This window comes from Dermacentor silvarum, chromosome 10 (assembly GCF_013339745.2).
Source record: "Dermacentor silvarum isolate Dsil-2018 chromosome 10, BIME_Dsil_1.4, whole genome shotgun sequence".
NCBI lineage: Eukaryota > Metazoa > Arthropoda > Arachnida > Ixodida > Ixodidae > Dermacentor > Dermacentor silvarum.
The window spans coordinates 109,647,218-109,660,044 of NC_051163.1; the positions used below are offsets into that span (position 1 = coordinate 109,647,218).

Below are 12,827 nucleotides of genomic sequence, written 5' to 3' on the forward strand. Positions count from 1 at the left end.
TGTATCTAGAAATGCTATCGATAAAGGTCTTTTCTGAGCTACTGAAAGCTCTATGCACTGAGTTCGAAGCGTCTGCCTGGCCTGAACCCATTCTGTAGTTCCCCAATACATCGTTTTTCTCCACCCACTTCGACAGTTCTAATTTTATGGCTTGCATTGCCATTCTATATATCACCGATGTTACTGTAACTGGCCTGTATGAGCTCTTCTTATATTTATCTCCTTTGCCTTTGTAGATGAGGTTCATCTTGCTTTCACGCCATCCAACGGTAATTTTCTTTGTTCTAATCACTTGGTCTATGGCATTAGTCAGCAGTGCCTTGCTTTTTGGACCGAGGTTTTTGATTAGCTGTATTGGGATTTCATCGGGTCCTGCTGCCGTGTTGTTAGGGACATTATCTGCTGCCCTTTCCCGATAAAAGCTTTCTATGCTAAATTTTGATCTATCTGGCCTCTCTGCTGTTGCTGGATCTGTTGACTGAACTACGCTTTTTCTCATGCCAAAGTTATCCCTAATAACGTTTGTGATGTACCGGAGCGCATCGTCTCCTTCGTAGATGTTACCGTCTTCATCCCTTATAGCTGTTTGCGAGTTTTTAGTTGGAGCTCCGAGTGCTTTTATATGGTTCCAGATCTTTTTGGGGCGCCTTTGTCTCTTTTGTGAATGTTGTGCACCCAAAGTTCACTTGCGAATTTAATTTTATCTTGCACGAGCTCACTCACGACCCTTTTCTTTTCTCGGTATGTATTCCATCTAAGGAACACCTCTTCTCGTAATCCTAACTTTTTGGCTCTTTACGCTCTTCTATAGCTTGTTTTATTTCCTTGTTCCGCCACTTACGTGGTTTCCTCTTTCAAATCCAACAATTGTTTTGCCGTGTCTGCCTTATTTCATGCTGCAAAACGTCCACCCATTCCTTATATTCCCAGACTGCTGTAGGAAAAGCCTCAATTTTCTTCTCTATGCCTGGATGGATGGATGCGGCTGAACCGCTTAAATCGGGCGGTGGCATACGCCGCCTAGCAGTGACTATAGCATAATTTGTACTTATTGCTGGGCGAAATTTCACCCCTGCCTTGATTTTAGCCACCAATCAGATAAACTCCGTTTGGTTATTTCTACCCGCTTAAAGTCTATTTTGCCTCCACTGTGCCTAAACCCCAATGCTTTGAAAAAATCAGCCGCGTTGTTTTGCACTGTAGGGTTAAGCCCTTTACAGAAAAGTATGAGGTGTTCGGCCGTTTCCTCTTCTCCACACGCACAGCACAACGTGTCTATACCTTGGTACTTGACTCGGTACATCTTAGTCCGCAATACTCCCGTCCTAGCTTCAAACAACAAAGAGCTTCCCCTAGAATTATCATAGATATTTTCTTTGGCAATTTCGTGCTTGAAAGTTCTGTATGTTTCCAGTGCTGATTTCGTCTGCATCCCTGTTTTCCATAGACCCCTCTCTGTTTCTTTAACCTTTTTCTTAACCGCTGTTTCCTGGTTTGCACCCCTCCTGCAGTCCAAATATTTGATTGACAATTTTCTGGTCCGCTTCCTCCATTTTCTGTCAACATTCCTCATGTACAAATAACTCAAAACTCTCCTTGCCCACCGCTTTTCTACTATTTCTCTCATCATCATCATCATCATAAGCGTATATTTTTTTTTAAAGTCCACTGCAGGACGAAGGCCTCTCCCTGCGATCTCCAATTACCCCTGTTTTGCGCTAGCGTATTCCAACTTGCGCCTGCAAATTTCCTAACTTCATCGTCCCACCTGGTTTTCTGACGTCCTCGACTGCGCTTCCCTTCTCTTGGTATTCATTCTGTAACCCTAATGGTCCACCGGTTATCCATCCTACGCATTGCATGGCCTGCCCAGCTCCATTTCTTCCGCTTAATGTCCGTTTGTTCTCTGATCCACACCGCTCTCTTCCTGTCTCTTAACGTAACTCCTAAGATTTTCCATTCCATCGCTCTTTGTGCGCTCCTTAACTTGTTCTCGAGCTTCTTTCTTAACCTCCAAGTTTCTGCCCCATATGTTAGCACCGGTAGAATGCAATGATTGTACATTTTTCTTTTCAATGACAGTGGTAAGCTCCCAGTCAGGATTTGGCAATTCCTGCCGTATGCACTCCAACCCAATTTTATTCTTCTGCAAATTTCTTTCTCATGATCAGGGTCCCAGGTGAGTAATTGACCTAGATAAACGTACTCCTTTACAGACTCTAGAGGCTGACTGGCGATCCTGAATTCTTGATCCCTTGCCAGGCTATTGAACATTATCTTTGTCTTCTGCATATTCATCTTCAACCCAATTCTTACACTTTCTCGATTAAGGTCCTCAATCATTTGTTGTAATTAATCTACATTGTTGCTGAATAGGTCAATCTCATCCGCAAACCGAAGGTTGCTTAGATATTCGCCATTGATCCTCACTCCTAAGCCTTCCCAGTCTAAGAGCTTGAATACTTCTTGTAGGCATGCAGTGAATAGCATTGGAGAGATTGTGTCTCCTTGCCTCATCCCTTTCTTGATAGGTATATTTCTGCTTTTCTTGTGGAGAACCAAGGTAGCTGTGGAATCCTTGTAGATATTTGCTAAGATATTCACGCATGCCTCCTGTACCCCTTGATTACGCAATGCCTCTATTACTGCTGGTATGTCCACTGAATCAAAAGCCTTTTCATAATCTATGAAAGCCATATAGAGAGGTCGATTGTACTCCGCAGATTTCTCGATTACCTGATTGATGACATGGATATGATCCATTGTAGAATATCCCTTCCTGAAGCCAGCCTGTTCTCTTGGTTGGCTGAAGTCAAGTGTTGCCCTGATTCTATTGGAAATTATCTTGGTGAATATTTTGTACAATACTGAAAGCAAGCTAATGGGTGAATCGCTCCTCAAATTCTATCTTGCTGCTAGCTTCCCTGTCCTCGAAAGACGTCCATCCCATGTCCCCCTGTACCCCCTGATTTGGTGTATTTCCGTGTGCTCCCACAACAAGCCTGCCTACCCCTCACTGCTTAACTTCCAACCTTGCTCGAACCTCTGATCTCATGCACAGGACCGCATTACCGAAAGTCAAACTAGGGACCATCACACCTTTCCAGATCCCTCTCACCACTTCGTACCTATTGTAATTCCACAGTGCCCTATTTTTCATCACAGCTGCATTCCTGCTACCTTTAGTCGTTAAATATTTTTCATGTTCCGTTAGGTACTCAGCCCCATTGTTTATCCATACTCCAAGATATTTGTACTTATCCACTACCTCCAGTGTTATCTCCTGTATCCTATGCTCAGTGCCCTGATTATCATTAAAAATCATGACTGCCGATTTTTCTTTACTAAACTTCAAACCTAAGCTAGCTCCCTCTTTACCACAGATGTCCATTATTTCCTGCAAGTCTTCCCTGCTGTCAGCCATAAGTATAATGTCATCCGCGTACATCAGTCCTGGTAATGACTGTTTAATCCATTCTCCTTGCTTGAAATAGGAAAGGTTGAAGCCAAGTCCGCTCCTGTCTAATTTTTTCTCTAATCCTTGTAAATACAGCATGAACAACAGAGGTGACAAAGGGCACCCCTGCCTAAGCCCCTGCTGTATCTCTATAGGCTCAGATACCTTATTTTACCATTTTATAAGCACCTTGTTACTTTTATAGATATCTTTTAAAAGATTACTTACTCCATCTTCCAACATCTAGGGTGCCCAGTATGTCCCACAAATCCTTTTGGATTACACTGTCATAGGCTCCCTTGATATCCAGAACTGCGAGCCATAGGGGCCTGTGTTCCTTTTCTGCTATTTCAATAGACTGCGTCAATGAGAACAGATTATCTTCTAACCTTCTTTGTTTCCGGAACCCATTTTGTAGTTCCCCCAGCACCTCCTCGCCCTCTGCCCATGCCTGCAGTCTGTCCTTTATAATCTGCATCACCACCCTGTAAACCACTGACGTCACTGTTATGGGACGGTAGTTTATGTAGGCTCTGTCTCCCTTTCCCTTGTATATCATGCTCATCCTGCTCAGTCTCCACCCGTCGGGGGCTTTACCTTCAATTATCGTTTCGCTCACGTTATCCTGGATGGATGGATGGATGAGGCTGAAACCTTTAAATCGGGCGGTGGCATACGCCACCTAGCCATGGCTATTAACATAATTTGTACTTTGTGGTGGGTGAAATTTCACCCCTGCCTTAATTTTATCCACCAATCAGATAACCTCTGTTTGGTTGTTTCTACCCGCTTAAAGTCTATTTTGCCTTCACTGTCCCTAAACCCCAATGCTTTGAAAAAATCAGCCCCGTTGCCTTGCACTGTAGGGTTAAGCCCCTTACAGAAAAGTATGAGGTGTTCAGCCGTTTCCTCTTCTTCTCCACACGCACAGCACAACGTGTCTATACCTTGGTACTTGACTCGGTACATCTTAGTCCGCAATACTCCCGTCCTGGCTTCAAACAACAAAGAGCTTCCCCTAGAATTATCGTAGATATTTTCTTTGGCAATTTCTTGTTTGAAAGTTCGGTATGTGCCCAGTGCTGATTTCGTCTGCGTCCCTGTTTTCCACAGACCCCTCTCTGTTTCCTTAACCTTTTTTTTAACCGCTGTTTCCTGGTTTGCACCCCTCCTGCAGTCCAAATATTTGATTGACAGTTTTCTGGTCAGCTTCCTCCATTTTGTATCCTCGTTTTTAGAACAAGCACCATCTCGTGGCGCAGAGCTTAACCAGCCAAATACAGAGCTAATATTCCTGTAACCAAGTGTAAATCATTTTAAACATATAAAAACACAACGAGTTCAAGATTACACTACTGCCGAAAATTTGAGTCAGCAGCAAAGTAGAAAAAACTTGTTACCGCTATATTAGATGCGTGCTTGGTTTATATTTGTGCCGCCAGGTGGCTGCACCGTGCAAGCAGTTCACGTTTGCGCCTCCGTTCATCACGTAAAACAACCAGTACACTTCGGACACGCTAAACTCTATTGTGGCAATCCTTCGACGTGAAGTGACGGCCGCAAACGTGTAGATGCTGGCGCCGTTTGGATACCGACAGTCCGATGCGCTGCAGCCTCTCTACTCGTCTGCTGCCTTGCAGCGGGGCACGATGTTGCAGCTTGACATGTCGCCGATCGCAACGTTTGCTGCCCACAACACAGCAAGGGCGAACCATGGTGTTCGCGAAAAGAAAGAACAAGACGAACACTGACCACGCAGCTCTCGTCAACACGAAGCACGTTTTAACACAAGCAGACGACACTTGCTGTGGGCCGGAAGTGCTTTTAGTGTAGTGATACATGTCCTTGTGCATTCTCTTTCTGTTACTTTCTTTTTATAGAAACAAATTACCTACCATCTAAATTATTACGAACAACATTTGTTCACCATAATGTTGGAAAAATTATCGATGACGTACCCTGGGCAGCTAATCGGATAGCTGACCCAGTGACGTGTTATGGTCAAATCGCGTCACTTGGTCACAAAACTCAGCCGATTGGCGTGCTGCGATCGGTAGCGATTTACCTTTTTAAAACCCTATAATAAATTGCACGCTTTACGTGGAGCGCTTAGATGCGTCAATTAATAATCAGAATGACCTACTCTAACGACTCAGTACGTTTGTACAAAATCGTCAAATTAAGCATCATCCAACTGTTTTCCTGCAAAACGACCACCTGCTTTTATGTATGCACTATAACAAGTTTCTACTAATATTCAACAGCAACCAGTCACTTTAGATAAAGGAAACGGGTGAATTTGGGGAAGTAACAGAAAAAATATAAAGCTTTATAAATCGTACACATATTCACTGAGACAAACATAATTTTTACATTCGACGAACCAGCATATGTAATGTGGCCCGTCGGAATAGGGTCTTATGGAAACGTAGCTGTTGTCAGCTTTGCGCAGAGGCGGTGTCGTACCCAATGAAGTGACAACTGAGGGGCGACTATTGCTAGTTGAAAACTTTTCCCAATACCCCGCCGGGACGACGTGAAACACCGTCGGCCATGGCAATTTTTGGCTGGCCCTACGGGGCTTCTTTGAGAAATCCAAAATCAGACTGCTCGCTCTGATAGCTTGCATGAAACGTCCAGTCCAGTGTTTTTTGCGTCGATTCTGATTCATTACCGACGCAACCGTAGAAGTTGCGCTACACTCATGCAACCTTGCGGAAAGCTTAATCACTTACCAGAAAAGAGACAAACTCTTATGTGCCATTTATGTCCACGCAGGCCGGTGTGCGGATGGCGGCGCAAGTTGAATCAGCGCCTCCTCATGAATGGAGATATCGCTCTTTGCAAAGAACGTGACGTCACTGCGAGTGCCCCTCCCATCTGCCGCACCTCCGAAGTAGGCGCTGGTTAGCAAAAAAAAAACGTTCATGCGACCCGTTCTAACGTGTTTATAGTTATATCCCGCCAGTATTTCTTAATCAATTTGCAATTGAAGCAGAAGAAGAGGGTACTTTTGGGGGGAAATTAAACTGGACTGCTACTTCAAATTTCACTCGCATGTTGCAGGTGCAATGATGACGTTCCGATCATTGTAAGCCGTGATCCCTCGTCAGCGCCTTATCCATCCGCATCGAAGCACTATGAACAGCACTCCGCCGGAGGCTGCGTATGGCTCGGCCGCTCGGGCCCTATCTTCAATGCGATCTGCTAAGGAGGCAGAGTGCGCGGAGTGCTGATAGCTTCGTGTGCGCTGTGCTCTCGCAGCTTAATTCACGTTGAAGAGGCAGCATGAAGGTGAATTCTCTTGCTGCTTCGGCCCCTATCTTGAAAGCGATTGGCATACATGACAGGCGGAGTTCCTCGTTGGGTAGGCGTAAAAATGCTTACGCATTTAAGAACGCTGCCCGAACATCACTTCCGTTTGAAACCTTGCCCGCATGTAACACTTGTTAACCAGAAAATTGGCCATAATACCCCCCCCTCCCCAGTTTTAAGTTTGACCTTGGTTTCGTTCACAGTTGTTCCGGGAAGCGCATAAATTCCACATTGTTCGTAAAATGACTTTAAAGCTCCGGATCGCTTGCATGCGTAATTTACTGCAAATGCATTAATTCGTCCACACATTCTGAACACGGTGTGCCCCTTATTTTCAGCAAATTTAAACAAGGTGCCTTGTTTATTTATCACTCTTATGAAATGTTAAGGAAATCCGAAAATACAAGAACATTGGAAATCTACGCCAATTAGGTAGCCATACTTTACAGGCTGTACAGGGATCATTCGCACTTGCTGAAGAGCCATGTGCATGCGAAGAAACTACTGGTTTGCTCCTGATACTTAATTTGTGCTCTTATTAAACAACGCTTCATAACAAACTGTCTAATTACAGAAACTTGCTAAGTTTAAGAATACTGGAACGTGAACATCGTTTTATATTAATTGTTATGACGGTTATTCATTATCCGAAAACTATTAAAAAGGTATGTGATATACGATTCACTTCTCTTCTGGCACGGTTCGATTCGTATTCAATTCAGTCTCAAAAAATTGGCTGTGGCTTAGCTCAGTTATGCCTGGGTGTACGTAGCGAGAGGTACGGTTAATCTTTTTGTTTACCTTGGTTCTCTCTACGGTTACATCTTTATCGTTTAGCTTCATACGTCTGAGTGTTTAGGTTAGGTTTTGTAACTATAATTTAACCTCTCGTTAAATTATAGTTACATTAAAGACTAGACATTTTTAAAATGTAACGCATTTATTTTTAAAGTCATCTTGTTGTTTCTCAATTGCCACAAAGACGGCCCGGCCCGATGGTTGGTGAGGCGGGAGCATAAGGGGTTGTCGTCCTGTGGCTTGAACACGTTTCGGGTGCTATCCTCATCTGAATCCACTCGCCTGGCCGCTTCATACTTACGACGCTTCTCGAGGCGTGCGGCTCGTTGTTCCTCCTCTTGATTTCGTTCCGACGACGAAGACTGGCTTCTTTCAGCCTCTCCAACTTTCATATCTGCCGACGAATCCCACCAAGCCTCCAATACCCAACTCCTGCACAGGGGCTGGGCAAGGATGATGAGCGCATTTTGTTCCAACTTTTCACTAACACTTTATTGTGCCCGGCAATCTTAAAACATTTCGATTCTTTTTTCTCTGGCAAGAGCCAATACTGTTGGGGAGGTGGCTGACACCTACCACATGGCTTGGGCTTGCCAGCTCAACTCAGCTCTTCCCCCCAACCCTAACCCAACCCGAGAGGAGTGGGAGGCGGCCCTGCGTGGTTGCTTAGACCTTAAGGCCCAAAAGGCCTTGGTTCGGAGAGCTAAGCTGGCGGCTGGTACCAATGGGGTCCCAGAATAGGGACTCCACCCATTGTGAAGCCTCCCAAGGGCTCCACCTCTCTTTTTTGTTTTTAATAAAGGCTTTCAAGCAAGCAAGCCCCTTCTATACAGGGTGTCCCAGCTATCACGCAGCACGATTTAAAAAGAAGAGGAACGGCGTTACGCGAAGCAAACGTAGTGCGTATTGTTTCCAGTACAGTGGAGTAGCCGCCAGTAATTTTTTCATTATTGAAATTTAATTAGGTAATCATAATTAATTATCTAACTTGAGAAGTACTGTCTTAATTATCAAAGTGTCACTGAGAAAATTGTTGAGCACCATGAAAAATTACCGGTTGCAGCTTTCTATTGCTCAATACGTGCTACATAAAAGTATTTTTCCGAGTGTGAAAGAAGCCCGCGAATACACGCAAAGTGCCTCGAGAGGCCAGTCACGCGGCTATTCTGCGTGTATTCGCGGGCTTCTTTCACACTCAAAAAAACACATTTATGTAGCCCGATGGGGACCAGCCAGCCATAGATAGCTATGGTGGCCACCATAGCCACTATACCATAGCGTAGGCGTGTACTTGGAGAGAAACGCGATACAAGTATAAGAAAGGTCTGTGCAACAACGCAGACTTATTGTACCAGCTTTTTATTTTCAAAAGTAGTTGAAAAGGTCAAAACGCTAGTGGTTAACCACAGTTGCACTCAGTCCTGCGAAAGTAAAACGATGGGCGGCTTTCGCAATTTACGAGGCCGGCTATCGGCATCGTTCTCACTTCTCAGCATAGCTGGAGGAGGGACTTTTTAGAAGCTGCTCAGATCGAAAAATTCTGCTTACAAAATATTTACGTGCTTTTTGAAGTAACCGCTGCAGGTGTAAACACTAGCGAGGGGGAGCTTTTCGTTGTGCCATAAAAAAATGGGTCCTTAAACATCGCTTGTCATTCCCTTTATTATGCACTCTCCACAAACTTGAACTCAGTGTGTGGGCAGTAGGGTCGTAAATGTAGGGTTGAATATTAATATGCAGCAGACAAAAGTAATGTTCACTAGCCTGGCAAAGGAAGCATGAATTCATGATCAATTACTCACAGGGAATACTTATCATGAAAAATTTACAGAATAAAAATGGGCTGGAGCACATACAGCAGGCATTACCAAATCATGACTGGGACCTTATCGCTGTCGTTGAAAAGAAAAGTGTATAAACATCGCATTCCACCATTACTAACGTATTTCTCAGATGCTTGGATAGATAGATAGATAAACTTTAATGCAAAGATAGAGTTTTGTCTTGCCCCAATGGGGCATCGCTAATGGTCGGGGCCCCTAGTCCAGGGCTCCGCTGGCTCTTGCCATCTCTGCTCTCTGGATCAGGTTGAGCTGGTCGTCGAGGGCCGAGCTGGACAGCAGTGACTCCCATTGCTCCCTCGTGGTGTTCGTGTCATGGTGTTCTATGTTGTGTAGCATGCACTCTCACGTAATGTGATATAGGGTTGGTGTGGCCCCACACCACGGGCATTCGTCCATGTAGGCTGTGGGGTGCATGCGATGTAATATGTGTAGGTTCGTGTAAGTGCCTGTCTGGAGCCTACGCCAGGCAGTGGCATCCTCCGTCTTTAGTATTCGATGGAGTGGGGGATATCGCAAGCAACTCCCTCTGTGGTTCAGCATTGCTGAATACTCGGGGTCAACCTGGGTCAGGGTCATCTGCAGTCGGCGTGATGAGTGCTCGGTTATGTGCAAATTCTCGAGCTGCTCTGTCGGCATACAGGTTACCCGTGATGGCAGCATGACCCGGCTTGGAGGTTAACAAGGAAGCTTGAGAACAAGGACCGCGCAGAGCCGTGGAACGAATAATGCTAGGGATAATGTTGGGACAGGAAGAGAGTGGTGTGGATCAGAGAGCAAACGAGGGCAGCCTATATATTCTAGCTGACATTAAGAGAAAAAAGTTAGTGACGTTTCACTTCGTCAACTCAGCGAACATGCACAGCGAGCGCCACGGCTTCGAAGAACAAAAAGGGCGCGAACGCGGTCATGGACGCTGCATAGACGATGATGCTTTAATGGCATCCCCTTTGAAACGGGGCAATGACAAATAGTTGGCTAGCATTTTTGTATGCATCTCCATGATCTTTTTTTTTTCCTTCAAAATTTACCTTGTATCGTTCGCTACCTATGACTTTAGGAAATGTCGTATCAACCTCCTTCCCTGTTTCTTTTTCTCCACCAATACTCTCAATGCATCATGCTTATCTCGACTGCCGACCGTTTGATGCTCCAAGCTCTTCTGGAAGGCGTACGTTACCTACGGTTCTCACTGGGTGAATCCCTTCGCATTCTATTACGATGTACTGACTGGTCTCCGAATTTTTGTTGCAGAATTCGCATCTAGTTCCGAACATTTGCTCCGGTATGTTTTTGTCCTGCCCTTTGTGTTATCGTACAGATTTTCCCTCACAATTTCTGTCTTCTCGTTCTTGTAAATTCAGTGCTTAAAGTCTGGCTCCATCAAAGGGGGGTCTCTAGCGATTCGAGTAAAGGTGGCGAGGGAATTAAAGAGAGAGAAAGCGGCTGATAGCTTGTTTAACATAAAGACCCTCTATACAGTTTTCACAAACGAGTCTTCAGGTGTTCTCGTGCACAGCGCGTAAAATAGTGCCCTTCACGAAACGAGACAAACGCCGCATCTCGTGTGCGACACCGTCAGCGAGAGTGCGCTGCGCAGCAAAAAAAAAAAAAATGCGACGGAAATCCCGGCCCTGCAAAGCTGTTGAAAACCACAACTGCTAAGGGGGGTATGCCATGTTTTTATGGCTTTAGAGTAATGCTAAGAATGGGAGTAATTGTGATTTTGACAGCATGCCGCCGCCCTTAGCTCGGCTGGTTATTTTATATACAAAAGGCGAGAGACGTCACACCCCACATCGAAAGCTGGCGTCGCCGCGGCAGATCCCGCAAGAGTAATCTTTATCAGGAAATGTATGCGGGGAGCGCTACGTGTTTAACATTGTTATAAGAATTACCTTTTCACCATGGCTCAGATACAGTAGAACCCCGCTGTTACGTTCCCGGGTGCTGCGTTTTCCCGGCTGTTACGTCGTTTTCGGCCGGTCCCGGCACAGCTCCCATAGAACCCAATGCATTGGTAACCCCGCTGTTACGTTCCCGGGTGCTGCGTTTTCCCGGCTGTTACGTCGTTTTCGGCCGGTCCCGGCACAGCTCCCATAGAACCCAATGCATTGGTAACCCCGCTGTTACGTCGCAACTGTGGGACCGTTCCCGCATCATACGTTGAGAAGTGCCACCCCGCGCCGGCCCGAGCGGCCATTTTGACTTTTCATGTCGCTTGGCTTGGTTGCTTGACGATGGCATAGGCCGCCCAAAGTGCTGGGGGCGACATTTATTACGTATTTTCGGTTTCCGCCAGCAAAAGTATGGCCTTTGATATCCGCTTTTGCTATCTAAAGATGATGTCTATGACGCGTTGCGGCCCTAAAATTGGTTTTGGCTCATAGATGTTCCGTATAAAGTCCAAGGGCGATAACGCCGTCGCCGCGCGCCGTATGCTTTCTTTCGCGCGCGAGACGCAGTCGTCGGCTCCCCTCGCACGCTTTCACTCGCACATACAGCATACATCGCCGCGGGCCGTATGCTGAATGTGCGAGTGAAAGCGTGCGAGGGGAGCCGACGACCGCGTCTCGCGCGCGAAAGAAAAGCAGGGAGGAAGCGCGCCTCCTCCCGTTGCGCTCGAGGCACCAGCGAGGGAGCGAGCGAGGGGGGGGGAGGATAGCGGGCAGCGTTGTGCTCTGGCATCATACTGCGCGGCGGCGCGCGGTCCCGCGGGCCTTATGTGTCCGTATCTTGAAAGCGATCTGCGTGGGGGCAGATTCTACGCAGTGTAGGTGCGTCGGCGGCTCGTGGCTTTGTGCGTGCTGCGTGTTCTCGGCGCTCAGTTTGGGTTGAAGCGGTAGACAACAGCACGAAGGTCACTTCGCTCGCTTCTGCAGCGGCGCTTAACTGCACGTGTCCACGCTCATCGAGTGTGATGTGTTCATGTTTGCCTGTGGGCATCATACTGCGTTTACACCATGTTTGTTAATTAGTTAATAACCGAATGTTTACAAGTTTATACAGACGATAAAACTACTATTCTTACTTTGTATAGCTCATCGCAATCGATACTTCGGCTGTCGGGCAAAACTACATTTTGTCGCACGTAAGAATTAAAATAATATTGTGTGCAGTTCAACACTACTCCCATTTCTAAATTTTTCCTGTTTCCTGGCTCTTACGTTTTTTTTTTTTTTACGGTCCCGTGAAAAACGTAACAGCGGGGTTCTACTGTACTTGCTTTGAGCTAGTTCTTTAATGAAACGTATGCAGTTCAGGATGTTGTATGCATGATCTCAAAGAATGTATGCACTGTTCGCTTCACTTTGCAGAGTGCTTGTAGCCTCTGCCTCACCGGGGTGTGAGCCATTGATGATGATAGTTTTCAACATGCTGTCCGTATGGTGTATGCTTGATTCCAAAGAATGTAT

General features: G+C 45.9%; 1 non-coding gene across 1 annotated transcript; it reads left to right on the forward strand.

The window, feature by feature from the left end:
- The first annotated feature begins 5,897 nt into the window (after window positions 1-5,897).
- On the forward strand, window positions 5,898-6,039 carry LOC119432029 (U4 spliceosomal RNA). Its single transcript, XR_005188104.1, has one exon. It is a non-coding gene; the product is annotated as a U4 spliceosomal RNA (small nuclear RNA).
- Window positions 6,040-12,827: the final 6,788 nt, after the last annotated feature.